This window comes from Orycteropus afer, unplaced genomic scaffold (genome assembly GCF_000298275.1).
Source record: "Orycteropus afer afer isolate SDZICR_OR568_19922 unplaced genomic scaffold, OryAfe1.0 scaffold00185, whole genome shotgun sequence".
NCBI classification, from domain to species: Eukaryota; Metazoa; Chordata; class Mammalia; order Tubulidentata; family Orycteropodidae; genus Orycteropus; species Orycteropus afer.
In genome coordinates this window covers 2,820,435-2,835,477 of record NW_006921772.1, presented here as the reverse complement: position 1 = coordinate 2,835,477, position 15,043 = coordinate 2,820,435, and positions in this window count along the sequence as shown.

The window sequence follows — 15,043 nt, the reverse complement described above, 5'->3', positions numbered from 1 at the left end:
TGATAATTATTATAATGAAATGTGCAAAGACCTGGAGTTAGAAAATCAAAAAGGAAGGATACACTTAGCATTTCTCAAGCTGAAAGAACTGAAGAAAAAATTCAAGCCCTGAGTTGCAATACTGAAAGATTCTATCTGCAAAATATTGAATGATGCAGGAACAGAGAAATGGAAGGAATACATAGAGTCATTGTACCAAAAAGAATTGGTTGATGTTCATCCACTTCAGGAAACTCTATATGATTAAGAAGTGATGGTAGTGAAGGAAGAAGTCAGAGCTGCATTGAAGAAATTGGCAAGAAACAAGGCCCTGGGAATTGATGGAATACCCATTGCAATGTTTTAACAAATAAATGCCATGCTGGAGGCACTTATTTGTCTATGCCAAGAAATTTGGAAGACAATTACTGGCCAACTGACTGGAAGAAATCCATATTTGTACCCATTCCAAAGAAAGGTGATCCAATAGAATGTGGAAATTGTCAAACAATATCATTAATATCACATGCAGGTAAAATTTTGCTGAAGATAATTTAAAAATGGTTGCAGTAGTATATTGACAAGGAACATCCAGAAATGCAAGCTGGATTCAGAGGAGGAAGTGGAATGAGGGATATCATTGCTCATGTCAGATGGATCTTGGCTGAAAGCAAAGTGTACCAGAAAGATGTTTACTTGTGTTTTATTGACTATGCAAAAGCATTTGACTATGTGGATCATAGCAAATTATGGATGATATTGAAAAGAATGGGAATTCCAGAACACTTAATTGTGCTGATAAGGAACCTGTACATAGACCAGGAGGCTGTCATTCGAACAGAATAAGGGGATACTGCATGGCTTAAATTCAGGGAGGGAGTGTGTCAGGGTTGTATCCTTTTACCATACTCATTCAATGTTATGCTGAGCAAATAATCTGAGAAGCTGGAGGATATGAAGAAGAATGTGGCATCAGAATTGGAGGAAGACTCGTTGACAACCTGTTATATGCAGAGGACACAACCTTGCTTGCTGAAAGTGAAGAGGACTTGAAGCACTTACTGATGAAGATTGAGAACTACAATCTGCAGTATGGATTACACTGCAACATAAAGAAAACCAAAATCCTCACAACTGGACCAACAAGCAGCATCAGGATAAATGGAGAAAAGATTGAAGTTATCAAAGATTTCATATTACTTAGTTCCATGATCAACACTAATGGAAGTAGCAGTCAAGAAATCAGACAAAGTATTACACTGGGCAAATCTGCTGCAAAAGATCTCTTTAAAGGGCTGAAGAGTAAAGGTGTTTCTTTGAAGACTAAGGTGCACCTAACTCAAACCATGGTGTTTTCAGTTGCCTCATAAGGATGTGAAAGCTGGACAATGAATAAGGAAGGCCAAAGAAGAGTTGTGGTGTTGGCAAAGAATACTGAAAGTACCGTGTACTGGCAGAAGAATTAACAAATCTGTCCTGGAAGTAGTGCAACTGGAATGTTCCTTGGAAGTGAGAATGGGCGGACTTCTTTGCTTATGTTGTCAGAACGGACCATTCCCTGGAGAAGGATATCATGCTTGGTAAGGGGGAGGGTCAGCGAAAAAGGAAAAGACCCTCAATGAGATGTGGCTCCAACTATGGGCTCAGATATAGCAAGGATTGTGAGGCTGGCGTAGGACAGGCAAGTATTTCATTCTTTTGTACGTTGTGTCGCTATGAATCAGAGCTAATTCAGCAGCACCTAACAGCAACAGCAACAACAACTATGTACAAAGAACCATAGAAAAATTGTTATAATGTGAATAAATACATCAAATAAATACTTGTTTTCAGTCTTAGTAGAATTTTACCTACTTCATCATTTCTTTTGGGACAGGCTTAGTCTCTGTCAACCTTCAGCTTATAAGACAGAGTGATTTGCTGAGTTATATCCAGTCTGATTCTATAGTTCTGTCTATCTATTCATCTCTCATTTTGCAAGTCTATCTAAACTACTTATTTGGAGAATTTATGCTTGGAATCCAGGAATTCAATTCAGAATTTTCTAGAATATGAAGTATATTACCATACACGTATATACATATATTAACTCCAAAGGAGATACAAAGCTATGAATTTAAATAATGAGATTCTAAATACTATAAAGTTAGATATTCCAAATTATCTTGAATGCTCCAATTTTATTTATTACAAATAAACAAACAAATAAAATAAAATAAACTACAATTTAATGCTTAAATTAAATTTTACAGGTTAACAGCATGCAGAAGACCCTAATTCCTCAATAAACCCTAATCAGGCTCTCCATTTTTAAAAAAGAAAATATTTCCTTTTGTATTTGGGAGAAGGGAACCCAATGAATTAAAACCAGCACTCAGAGAGCTCCTGTTAACTCTGGACCATTTGTTCAGCTCCTGCTCTCTGCTAGCCTCCACAAGGGCTTTAGTGGCTCTAAGAGAAGTTTATTCAACTGCTTCTCATCACATCCACCCACACAGATTTACATGCAAAGAGCTCAGGATGTCCAAAAACATGGACTTTGAAAATATAAAAGAAGAGGGAGAGGAAGAGGAATAAAAACATTTTTGAAACATGTGTCGTCCAACCCATTTGTAATAACTGTAGCTTTTTTTTTCCCCTGGCCATTTTATTGAAATTATTAGCTGTTAAAAGACATTTTGTTGTCATCATTGGAGTATGTTGAGCTCACCAGGCCACCTCATGCTTTTCAAAGTCAAAGGGAGAGGCAGGAAAGAACTGCTACTCCATTTTTTTTTAACTTTCCTGAAATATGATGATAAATTAAGGTGACTGTACATACCAAAGAGCTTCATAATGTGATCAGCCTCTTTTAGCGCACTCCTCATAGTGGCACTTCTGTGTCATTCACCTTGGAGGGATTCTTGGCATCATTTGTTTGCATCACAGTTCCCACTTCAGTCTAATTTTAAACTTCTTTTCCTATTCAGTGTTTTGAAGTGATAGTTACATGGTTAGCCTGGGTCTACTTATTCATTGTTTAAAGAAAAAAATATATATTTATACCAAATGTAAGAGCAAATGTAAAAAAAATAAGAAATACTTGAGAAGAATCTTTTATTGTCCTAGTAACTCCCTTGCCCAAAAATTTCTTTTGAGACAAACTGCTACATCCACAGCCCCTGCTAAAGGAAACATTTCATAGAAATCCCTTGTACAAAGGTGGAAATGTTCTTATCATATACATGGTCCCTCTAGTGAGAATCACTGGGTCAGGAAGGGTATATGGTGGAGAAAAAACTGATCTGTAGGTGGACAAGTAGTAGTTTGTGAGCTGGCCTAGAATTAGAGCTTCCTAAATAGCTACTGAGGAGCTCTGGTAGCATAGTGCCTAAGGCACTAGACTGCTAACCAGAAGGCTGACAGTTCAAACCCACTAGCCACTCCTTGGAAGGAAGGTTGGGCAATCTGCTTCCGTAGTGATACCATCTTGGAAACCCAAGGAGGGGTCGCTATGGGTCAGATACAACTTGAGGGCAGTAGGTTTGCTTTTGGTTTTTTGGTAAATAGCTACTGCTCTCTCAGGACTTCGAACCACTGGCTTGGAACCACTACATTCTGGTTTAACATCCTTCTGAGAATTTGCCTTTCCACTCCAGATGTACTGAATCAGAATCTGTATTTTAATAAATCTCCAGGTGCTTCTTATAGATCTTACAAATCATTAGAACTCAGAGAGTCAGTAGAGAAATTCAAGGTTAGTCAGGTAGAGAAGTGCAGAAAAAAAGGGAAGAAAAAGTAGAGACAGAAAAAATAGCTGATTCTTATTAACTTCTTGAAAGGCTAAAACAGAGCAAAAGAAAACAGAAAAAGCATTATTGAAAAAGGTCACTGAATGACCTTCCTTATGTAAAAATGTTCCCTGGATGCCAGTTCTCAAAAGAATGAGCAGATCTTCTTGTGTTCCATGAGCCCTGGCCACTATGGCTAAGAAATCTACTTTTCTCATTTCCATGTAAATCCTTATAATGAAACTACCATTGCTTGACTACAGTTGTTTCTGTTGTTTACAACTGAAGAAACTACCACGCACCAGGGGTCAGTAAAGATATTGTTGCTTGAATCTGTGGACTTTTTGTAAATCTGCATAAACTGAATAGACTAAGAAGAACCTCATCCACATCACTACAAGACAATAAACATTTTACCTAATAAGCACACGTAGCTAAAATATTTCCTATTCACTTTTCATGATTTACCCAATTGCTCTTATTAGAAATCCAGGCATTACACCTAACAATCTCCTTCTCTCCCACTTTTCACAATCTCCAAAATCTGATGGTTCTACCTTCAAAATATCTTTTAAATCCTTCTACTGTATCTCAAATCCTTTCTGCATTCCTACCACTGTTCCATTTCAAGACACTAGTGACCTGGCTTCAACTATGGAAATTGTCTCTGATTACATGATATGCTCTTACCTAATTATTTCTACCATCCAATACATACTTTTAAGTTGGTCCTGTGCTTAAAACTCTTCAATATCTTCTCATTTACCAAGAATTAGGACAAAATTCCTTAGCATAATCTTCCAGATTCTAAATCTTGCCCCTGCATACCATTCCAGTTTTTACTTGTCTCCAAACTGCCTTATTTCTGTTCCCCAATTATGCACTGCTCTCTTTTCTGCCTCAATGTCTTTTTCCCAGTCAAATATATCAGAATGATAGTAGGAAAGCTAGTAGAAGAAGCCAACAGGGAGGTAACGAAGACTCCCCAGTAATGATATTCACAGATAGGATATCTTACTCTTAACTACACAGTCTCTTACTCATAACTACCTACCAACTGCCATCAAGTCAATTCTGACTCATAATGACCCCCATAGGCTTTTCAAGGCTGTAAATCTTTACAGAAGCAGACTGTCTCATCTTTTTCCTACAGAGCACCTGGTGGGTTTAACGTGGACCTTTTGATTAGCAGCCCAGTACCTAAACCACAACCCCGCCAGAACTCCTTTTACTCAAACCAAAAAAAAAAAAAAAACTTCACTGCCATTGAGTTGATTGTGAGTCATGGCCACCCCTCATTGGGTTTCTGAGGTGGCATCACATGGAAGTAGATCACCCAATCGCCCAACCTTCCTTCCGAGGAGTGGCTGGTGGATTTGCAGCTCCAGCCTTCTGCTTAGCAGTCAAGTACTTTAGGCATTATGCCACCAGAGCTCCCTCCTTTTACTCATGACTCAAAAAAAAAAAAAAAAAAAAACCCAACAGCAACAACAACCAAAAAACTCAGTACTGTTGAGTTCATTATGACCTATGGTGACCCCTGTTGGGTTTCCAAGGCTGTCAGTCTTTATAGAAGCAGACTGCCTCATCTTTCTTTTGCAGAGTGCCTGGTGGATTTGAAACACTGACATTTTGTTTAGCAGCCAAATGTCTTAATTACTACACCACCAGATCACAAAGCACCCCATCATTGGCCAGTTTATCAGCAAACATAACAAACCTCTACAAACATGAAAGTTAAGTAGCATTATCTCCTTTTTTACATATAAAGAAATAGAGCTCTGGAGTTAAGAAACTTATCAAAGATCCAGTTGATAACTGCAGGAACAAGAATTTCAAAATAGTAGGTCTGTTCTTTGGTTTCCACCTCTCTCTCTCTTGTGTTTCCACCATAGTCAGAATATATAGTGAGGAATAAATCAGATCATATAAATAATGATTTTTTTAGAACATTAGTTTTTTTAATGTTTTATTCTTGTAAAAAATATACATTACACATTTACACACACACACACACACACACATAATACATCTGTCAATTCAATTTTCTTCACATTAACAACATCAGTTTGACCAAGAAAATATCCACCAAGTATTTCCTTTATACTAGCCTATTCAGTTTTATTGTGAAGAAGTTCCTGGTCCAAAAGTTTGTTCATGCTGAAATGAATGGACAAAATTTTCTCTAAAACTTCATGAAGCCTTGCTGGATATCCTAATGTTTTGCAAAATAACCCTATAGTTCCCCTGGAAAGACTTTTCAAGTATCTTCTTAATGCTAAATATAGTAGGAGTTACAAATGAAGTATGCCTTATTTCTTATATTAGGAAACCAAAAGTGCTGAAAGGATATCTTCAAGTTTTAGTCTAGACATTCAAAATGCAATGGAGAGTTGAATCCATTCTACAAAAAATTCTAAAATAAGTATAATTTTATTTTTCTGAATTATCTGAATATTTATATCAAAGCAGGTTTTTGTTTTGATTCATTGTATCTAGTGATTTTCCCAGCTGCCCATTTTCCTTGGAACTGAAGATGCTTCTTAAAAGTAAACTCTCTTAATAAACATACTTTTAAAGAGCAAATGATTAAAGGTCAAAATTTTTGCGGCTAGTGTCACAAAACAGATACTGTATCTGTTCACTTCTATGCCATCATACATGTTTCTTCCACATTAGAAGTTATATCTCAGGTGATTGTTGTTGTGGTAGTGGTTATTTGTAATTCTGTTCAAGTTTTTTTAAGCATGTATCTGCCCTCTCTCAAGTATCACTTGTAGAATGGTTGAAAATTACCAATATTGGCAGTTACAGGTTAGGTTCAAATATGAATAACCCATTACTTCTAACACGCCAAATCCCTGTATTTCATTTCACGTGGGCAGTATTTCCTCTCTTCTGTTTTCACTGGACACTTGCCTGCTTTCACAGTACCATGCACCACACATCCTGTTTATTAGTTTAAAAGAGTTTAACAAGGGGATTTATTTTATACTTTTCTGTGTCCACCAAAGTGCAATTTACTATTCTTTAAAAAGTTGGTTCTGCAGTGTTTTCACACAATGTTTCATTAGTTATAATGAAACTCCTTCTGTAACATTATATATGGTGTTCAAATTAGGGCTTCAAACCACTTCATTCTGATTTGACCCGCTGCATAAGCTCTGGTGATGTAGTGCCTAAGGCACTAACTAGACTGCTAACTCGAAGGCTGGTAGTTCAAACCCACCAGCCACTCCTTGGAAGGAAGGTTGGGTAATCTACTTCCGTAGTGATACTGCCTTGGACTGCTCCTCTGTCCGGGTTCCTGGCTTTTAATCCCCTTTCTCCCGCTCTCCCGCCCTGCTGCTTTGGACATGCCTGAGTTCCCTCCCCTCACCTGGATCCCTGCAGCTGACTGCTCCTCTGTCCGGGTTCCTCACAACTGGACCAATGAGCAGGATCACAATAAATGGAGAGAAAATTGAGGTTGTCAAAAATTCATGTTGCTTGGTTCTACAATCAATGCCAATGGAAGCAGCAGTCAGGACATTAGACGATGTGTAGCATTGGAAAAGTCAACCACAAAGGAACTGTTTCAAGTGCTGAGGAGCAAAGATGTCTTCTTGGAGACTAAGGTGCACCTGACACAAGCCATGATATTTCCAGTCGCCTCATATATATGTGAGAGCTGGACAATGAATAAGGAAGACCAAAGAAGAGTTGATGCTTTTGAGTTGTGGTGCTGGTGAAAAATGCTGAAAGTACCATGGACTACTAAAAGAACTAACAGATCTGTCCTGGAGGAAGTGCACCTGAAATGCTCTTTGGAACGGAGAATGGCCAGACTTCGTCTCACCTATTTTGGTCATGTTTTCAGAAGGGACCATTACCTGGAGAAGGATGTCATGCTCAGTAGGGTGGAGAGTCGATGAAAGAGAGGGAGGCCTTCAATGAGATGGATTGACACGGTGGCTGCGATGATGGGCTCAAGTATAACAGGGATCATGGAGCTGGCACGGGATCGGGCAGTGTTTCGTTCTGCTGTGTATGGGGTCACTATGAGTAAGAAACGACTCGATGGCACCTAACAGCAACAACAACAACCACCTTGGAAACCCAAGGAGGGGTCACTATGAGTGAGATTCGACTTGACGGCAGTGAGTTTGGTTTGTTTGGTTTTTATAAATTGTTAAAATGTAGATTCTGATTAAGTATGTCTGGGGTAGAAATGCAAATTCTCAGAAAAGCATCAAAACAGAATGAACCTTTTCAAAGCCCTGGTTCAAATAGTCACCTTACTATCATCCATGCTTCCCTTCCTTTCTTGAACATTGTCCAGTAACAATTTAATTATCAATTGGACTTAGAGCTTGACAAAAGTGTTCTACTCATTTCGTGAAAGTTCAATGTTTTCCAGTTTTACATTTTATTGATCATACTCTTCAAAAGAACCCACTCATACCCAATTCTATTGCACTGTATGAATTTGTCTCCATTGTGCAGACTCTTGCTTTAGATTTATGACTGTTAGCAAAGTGGAAGGAATACATCTTGCTTTAATGTAATCTCAACATAGTCCCTAGCATGGTGGTTTGAACATACTAAATATCTGATGTTTTGTTTAGGAGCTCTGGTGGCGTAGTGCCTAAGGCATTTGACTGCTAACCACAAGGCTGGAGGTATAAACCCACCAACCACTTCTGGGAAGGAAGACTGGGCAATCTGCTTCCGTAGAGGTACCACCTTGGAAACCCAAAGAGGGGTCGCTATGAGTTGGAATTGACTCAACAGCAGTGAGTTCGGGTTTTTTTGTTTGTTTGTTTTGTTTTTTGATGCTTTTACAGAAAAGATCAAACTACATGTCCTGTTCTTTAAGAGATCCACTGATGCAAACTAAAAGCACACCTTATCATTTTTCCCGATTTTAATACTACCAATACTCTTTCTAATGGTCCTGCCAAGCCTTGGCATAAAGTAAAGAGCACAGAACTAAGATGGTAGGTGGTTACTGCAGCTCCCTCTGCCCCAGGGTTATACTTATTCTCTCCTAGAGCCAATCATACCCTGAACAGTACTATGAAAGAATACATCAGGGACACTGCTGAATTTTTTATCCACGTGTTTTCATCCTTTCAAGTATTTCACAATAATGATTCCTGGCTCAAGGTCAAGTCTCCAAGAAGCAAATAATCTCTCTTAATTAAAATTTTATAAGTCCTGTCTTTAGACTCTTTGACTTTCCCCACTTCATACAAGAAGAGTAGCTTCATTTGGCTCCCAATTTGGAATTTTGTTTTCCCAGGTCCAAATATCATGAAACCAAATTAAATTACATAATGAAGTATATGATGTGGATACTACTAGAGTACTATGTGGATGTGGATCAGTGAGACTAAGGACAACTACAATAATCAAAAGTACAGTTAGTGGGGAATGCAGATTTGGGCTTTGTTAAGGAGGCAGTGATTGGAGCTGAATCATGAGTCATGCTGATTCCATTCTGATATTATAAGCAAACTCATGTATAGTGCAAAGATTAATGATATATTCAATTTACCTCATGTGTAAATGATGTATAGGGAAGTAAGGAAACAGGGAATTATTAGCCAAGAACTTCCATATCAGATCTTCATGTGGGTTGCTGGCCTCTCTCTTAAGCAGGTCTTCATCCCTGGTTAACTCTCCTTTTTCCAGTAAGATGGGTGAAAAGGAAAATACTTTGGTCACCATGGATAGAGGCTGCCTATGACTACTTTTCTCAAAATGGGACATTGAAACAGTGAAGTAGCATGATGGAGTAGTGAACAAATTAGGAGTTAGTCCATCTGGTTTCAAATTGTACATTTAGCAATTGCTAAATTTTGGCCCAAAATACGTAGGCTTTCTATATTGAGAGTATTTTTCAGTTTAATGTAAGTAAAATAATACTATCTCCCTCAAATATTCTTGTGGTGATATCCATATTAGGCATATAAGTGTTTGGCATTGAGTAAGCAGTCAGATTTAAATTTGTTGTTATTTATGTTGCTGTTGTTGTTATTCAAGACTTCATGAACAATTGATCTGTTATTCACTCAGGGTAACCAGCCATCTTTAGCCATCCGTTGCTGAAGAGTAGAAGGACTTTCAGTGCTAAATTTGAGAAAGTTCTGGGAAGAGTAGCAAGAGTTGGTCACTCCAACTTAGTTAGAGTGGAAGTTATGGAAGCTAAATCCTTTTTAATTTTTTATTTCCCCCAAATAAATTATTACTTCTATGCCTTGTATTTGCATTACCTAGCAAAAAAAAAAAAAAAAAAGAAGAAGAAGAAGTTACAAAGAAGAAGTTACAAATTTAACTAATAATGAATACCACTGCCTGGGAAGAAGTAGAAACTATTCACAGAGTATGTTAAAAATTTCAGTAGGGCTAGAGAGGGTCCTTTAGGAAAAAAGATAGTGATTGATATATATTTTTCTCTGAATTTACTAGATTTTTTAATAACTTTTTTGTTTGTTTGTTTCACAGGTAGCAGTTACTAAGACAACTCCTCTGGATGGAAGCAGAAATGAGATGATGATGGGGCTACTATTACTCTATGCCTCTCAGACATCTGCAGGAAAACCTATTTCCTGATTATCTTTCTCCTATGGGTGGTCATAGGAGTAAAAGAAAAAAATATACTTTAGCTGCTCTGGAGTGAAAGTGGGAGTGAGAAGAGGAAGTACTGTGAAAGATATTTCTTTAAGGCTGATCTTTTGGGAAATTAGGAGGACTTTTTGTTTTTGTTTTGTTTTGTTTTCATACTACTATATTTTATACATTATTAAAGCATTTGTCAGGATTATGACATCTTCAAAAGGCAATTTCCTTCAAATCTGGGCTTAAAATACAAAATATATTTTGTTTCTGCGCTCATCAGAATAAAATATTTTCTGGTTTCTGTCTCTCCAGTCAACCATCAGCAGCTGCAGAGGCCCTTGGATCCCCTACCCTCCTCTCTGAAGTCCCCGAAGACATAAACTACAATAGTTACCCCTTAATGACTTCTGAGGAGAACTCACTTACAAAGTTGGAAAGAGCTTGAGTTCCTACTTACAGATGGCCAAATGTTGTTTTACAAAACTGAACAACTCTGCTTCCCATATCCTAATGTTAGACATTGTTATGTTGATGAAACTGAGAACTCTTAGACAAAAAATCATCTTTCTTGATGTTCATGTGACATTATCATTTAAAAAATATTTAGCAAGTGATTTATAGTTATAATAATTATATTCAGACCAATAGCAGACTCAGAGTTAATTGCTTTAAGTATGTTACCTCATTTATTCCTCACAACAACTAAGAAGAGTGACTATTAGCTCTCCAAAATAGATCTCACTAATAGAAATTAGCAGAGTCTATCTTTGAACCTAAGTGAATGATTCTAAAGCCCACAATCTTATCCATACATTACATTTTTCTGCTACTTAAAAATATCTGTACTAGATGTAATCAGAGGCACAACATGAATAAAACACAGAATCTGTCTTGTATAAGAGTAATATCATTTAGTAACGTGAAACAGAGTTGCAGGAAAAACTTGTTATTGGAAAGAGAACTTCACTGAGTCTTAGCATCCTTGCTTAAAAAATGAGAATACTGATTCCTAACACATAAGATTCTTGTTAGGATATCATGAGAATGTATATAAATGAATAAATAAATAAAGATGCCCAATGTCTGTGACAGTGTTATGTGTTCCCACTGTCTCAGCCTGGATACTTCCACACAGTCAGTTCTTGCAGGCATAAGCTCCTTCTCATCCCTATTAGTTATCCAGGGCTCTTCTTCAGCTCTCTTGTTGTGCTGAGGAGCACAACCCCCACCCCTCCAGAAAATCATCTTATGGAAATGCTGAGCTATATTAGAGCAAAGACTCCAGATGCTGCACAGATGTCCACTCCCAGGAAGAAATGAGGTAGAGGATTGATAAGTCGGCGAGGTTCTTGATCCAAAAGGATCTCACAGGCAGACAGGGCAGGCACTTGACTGCTGACCACTCTCCCCCTGAGCATTTCCATGCTGCCCCTGGTCTTGGTCTTAGTCTTGGCCTATCTGTCTCATCCTCTGGACAAGGATCCTCACTCTAAGACCCCTCTTCTACCTTTAAATCCAAAGTACACAGTTTACTTTCTCTTTGGTTTGTTCATCTTTCTCTGTTTCCTTCCTAGTCTCATTGACTCTTCTCTCTTCTCACTCTTTGTTTTTCCTTTACAGTTGACCTCATCAGCCCCCAAGAAAGCCTGAGTAACTTTTTAAAATGTGGATTCCGATTGTTAACATCAGAAAGTTCTCTTTTCCTCATATCCTACTACATATTCCCAGGCCTTTTCCTTTCTACCCTACCCCATCCCATTTATCCATCAGATGTAGCCCAAATGTCATCTTTCTTAAAATTTCCTAAGCCTACCAAAGCAGATAAAATCCATCCCTCCACTGGGATAGAATAGCCTTTGGAGCATAATTTCATCACAGCACTTACCACTTTTCAAGATAAAATATTTCCTCATGTGCCTCTATCCTTAAGAGAATATTGAGTACCTTATGGAAGAATCCATGCCTCAGTTAAACCTGTGTCTGTAGAGCCTCTCAAAGGAAAAGCTAGGGGTTCTCCTTTCTTATAGCAGTTTCCACGTGTGTTTATTGATTGGTGTACTAATTTACTAGGGTTGCTGTAACAAAGTATCACACAGTGGGTGGCTTGTAAGAACAGAAACTTATTGTCTCACAGTTCTGGATGCTAGAATTTCCAATTTAGAATTCCTGAAGGGTTATATTTGTGAAGGCTCTAGGAGGAAGAAGCTTGTTCTAGCTTCTGTTAGCCCAGGTGTTCCTTGATTTGCAGATGCCTTTTCACAGGGCCATCCTCTCTCTCTGTTTCTTTGTGTCTCTTGTCCTCTTTTGTAATGATTCACCCTATTCCATTATGACCTAATGTTAACAGCAGATATCATCTTCAAACAAGGTCACATTTACAGGGATGGGAGGTTATTACTTCATATATTTTGAGGGGATGTAATTCAATCCATAAAATAGTTAGTCTCAGAGAAAGAGCAAGAATGCAAATAGGAAAGTCAGGAGCCTCAAGTGAAAATTTTGCCTATTGTTCTCTAGAGAGTAAAACTCAACAGTAAGACAATAAATATGATATATTTATTATATATATTATCCAGAGGATGTTCAAGAAGGAAACTATAGTGGAACTGATGGGAGCCAGAGCTGCGATACTGCCTTTTTTTCCAGGTCTGATAACTTTTCTGCCTTTGACAGGATGCAGTTTTTACCACTTCTCTGTCACTCATTTTAGGGGAAAATATTTTTGTTTTCCCTTTCTGACAGATATCCACATTATACAGGTTCTGGCTTTCACAGGTTTTACTATACATATTATATATTTTTAGAGAAATTATGATATATCCATTCTATGAAATATTATACTACTTAGTTATTAAAAAGAATGATATAAAAAGTTTCCTTACATATTATTAGGTGGGAAAACAATTAAAGAATAGTACTTTGACCAAGATAAATATTACATAATTTTTAAAAATCCAGATATGTGTGTGAATGCATTTACCTCTGACAGAGTACAGCTGTTGTTATTGTTAGGTGCTGTCAAGTCAGCTCCTACTCATAGCAATCCTGTGTACAGCAGAACAAAGCATTGTCTGGTCCTGCACCATTCTCACAATCCTCACTATGCTTGAGCCCATCATGACAGCTACCGTGTCAATCCATTTCATTGAAGGTCTTCCCCTTTTTCACTGACCCTCTATTTTAGTAAGCATGATATCCTTCTCCAAGGACTAGTCCTTTCTGACAACATGACCACAGTAGATGACAGGAATTCCAGCCATTCTCACTTCTAGGGAGTCTTCCAGCTGCACTTCTTATCGTAGGATTAGAGAATGTGGGGCTGAAGAGAACATGTGACTAACTCTATGTATATCACTTGGTGGTAGCATTAAAAATAAGAAGAAGAACTTAAAAATTTAGTATCTACCTTTTTCAAACTGTCCCCAATACTTTCTCATTCATTGTTTCATTTGTGAGTGGTAAATACAAGCAGAGAGTATAGTTTCCCATTTCATATATGGAAGGACTATGCAACTAAATTGAACAAATTGCATTCTTCCTAAAAGTTATCTATGTAATTTGGTAATCTCATGTGTACTCATCAGAAATTCAAATTTGAATATGTGAATGTTATGTTGTCATCAGCCATGGCCCCAGGAATGTCATACATTCATACATTAATTCATTTAAAGTTTCTTAAATATCTAGTATATACCAGGCATATATTCCTGGAGAACAGCAGTGAACAAAACACTTCAATCATAGACCTTCCTTTCTGGTGGATTAGAGAAGTAATACATTTTTTAAAAAATAATTATGTAATGTTAAATGGGGAGCTCGGGTGGCATAGTGCCTAAGGCATTTGTTACCAACCAGACACTCCTCAGAAGGAAGGTTGGGCAATCTACTTCCATAGTGATACTGCCTCAGGAACCCAAGGAGGGGTTGCTCTGAGTTGGGTCTGACTCGACAGGTACATAAGAACAACAACAACATTGAGAAAAAAGTGTTCCTGGGTAAAGAGATAAAAAGAGACCAAGAGTACTGCTTGAGATAGAATGGTTAACAAAGACTGCTCTGGAACTTGGGGAGGCATATAAATAAATCCCACAACTCATCTGTGAGGTTGTCATTCCTATGCTGGCTTGTGTGTTGCTGTGAGCCTGGAGGCTATGCCACCAATATTTCAAATATCTGTAGAGTCAACCATGGTGAACAGCTTTTAGTGGAGCTTCCAGACTAAGACAAACTCACAAGAAGGAAGGGGCAATCCACTTCTCAAAGAATCACCAACTGTCACAGGTATTGAAGGAAGAAATTAAAGCTACGCTGAAGAAATTGATGAGAAACAAGGCTCCAGGAATTGACAAAATACCCATTGACCTGTTCTAACAAATGGATGCCATGCTGAAGGCACTTGCTCATCTATGCCAAGAAATTTGTAAGACAGGTACCTGGTCAACTGACTGTAAGAGATCCATATTTTTACCCATTCCAAAGAAAGGTGATCCAACAGAATGGGAAAATTTTCAAACAATGTCATTAACATCACGTGTAAGAAAAATTTTGCTGAAGATAACTAAAAAATGGTTGCAGCAGTATACTGACAGGGAACTTTCAGAAATGCAAGCTGGATTCAGAAGAGGATGTGGAACTAGAAATATCATTGCTGCTTTCAGATGGATCTTGGCTGAAAGCAAAGAATACCTGAA